We start from the raw sequence: 1,743 nt of genomic DNA, 5'->3' as shown, positions 1-1,743 counted from the left end.
AACTGAACTAGAACTGAACTAGAACTGAACTAGAACTGAACTAGAACTGAACTAGAACTGAACTAGAACTGAACTAGAACTCAACTAGAACTGAACTAGAAATGAACTTGAACTAAACTATTTGATCACATTTTTCCCTTTCTTATATGTTACATTGTTTGGTTACCACATGTGAATGCCCGTTACTGTTTTAAAGAAAACCAAACCAACAAATTTTGTTTTTTTACTTTAAAAATCGATTTTTTTTTCGTTTATTTTTGTTTTCCTCTTCAATTCATGTAGATGCCTGCTCAAAAAAAAAAAAAAATAAATAAATAAAAATTATAGCATATCCCAAGGGCGCTTATAAAATTTAAATTTACCAACAGAAATTTGAAAAATTTAATTTTTATTTAGCTGGAAATGGCAAATATAAAATTTGTTGTTTTCAGGAGATGGGGAAAAGAAGATTTTACTACTCCCTGGAAGATTGAGAAGAAAATGCTAATATTTATATAAATGTCTTTCTAGAGATACTCAATAAGTGTTATTTGTTTCAGAAAAATTTAAAGAAATGAATAAACTTTATTTTTGTGGTAATAAAGTTGAAAATATAAAATAAATTTGGTATTATTTCTATAATGAAAATTGTTATGAAATATAAAGATTTGTATGGTTAATAACTAGACAAGTTTCAGTCTCAAGCATATAATGATATTCAAAAATAATTTCTCTTAACTTAAATATCATATTCATATAAACAGACTTTTTTACAATTAAAACATATTGAAAGACCTTTTAAGCTGTTTAATGGCAGTTTTTTCACTTTATCACCCTCCTCAAACAGTTTCCTTTAAAACCCATCAAACTGTTCACATCACATTTTAATTTCCTTACAACCATTGGCACCTTAACGAGCAAAAATATTAAGTATGACATTTCCAATTAGATAAACTCATCGAAGTGTATATAAATTGTTTAAATTCTGTGAAAATAAACAAACGAGCAGCTACAAGAACTAAAAAAAATCTTAAGTAAAGGAAAAGTAGGCGACGGTTCTGTTTAGTTACTCGTGTTTATTTGTAATTATTAATGTTTCTTTAAACATTATACTTCTCCCCCCTCCAAGTACCTTTCCGAACAATCAGCACCTTTAAAATATTTTTCTTTATTTACAAAAATATAATAATTTCTTAAACAATAATAAAAAGAAACATCTTATTCATGCTGCCTCTTTATATTCAGATCTCAAAACTTCCACTCCTGCAAAAGGTAAGCAAAACATTATAATGATGTTGTTTTATTATAACAACATGTCATATTTCAAATAAAAACTTTTCTTCGTTGTACGATTTTTTGCCTATGTTTTTAAAAATTTTGTTTTATTTTATGAGTTTGTTACTTTCTATGATTTATAGATTTTGCTTTTCCGTTTTATACTGTTATTAAGAAGTATTTGCTGAACTTTTCATGAGTTCGTAGTTAAAATTGTTATAAGTTAATATTAACTTTGGAACCTATTTTAAATAATAGATATCAACTTGAACAGAACTAGAACAGAACTAGAGCAGAACTAGACCAGAACTAGAACAGAACTAGAACAGAAGTAGAACAGAACTAGAACAGAACTAGAATAGAACTAAAACAGAACTAGAAGAGAACTAGAACAGAGCTAGAACAGAACTAGAACAGAACTAGAACAGAACTAGAACAGAACTAGAACAGAACTAGAACAGAACTAGAACAGAACTAGAACAGAACTAG

This window comes from Lucilia cuprina, chromosome 5, assembly GCF_022045245.1.
Source record: "Lucilia cuprina isolate Lc7/37 chromosome 5, ASM2204524v1, whole genome shotgun sequence".
Classification (NCBI taxonomy): Eukaryota; Metazoa; Arthropoda; class Insecta; order Diptera; family Calliphoridae; genus Lucilia; species Lucilia cuprina.
This window is presented reverse-complemented; position numbering follows the sequence as displayed.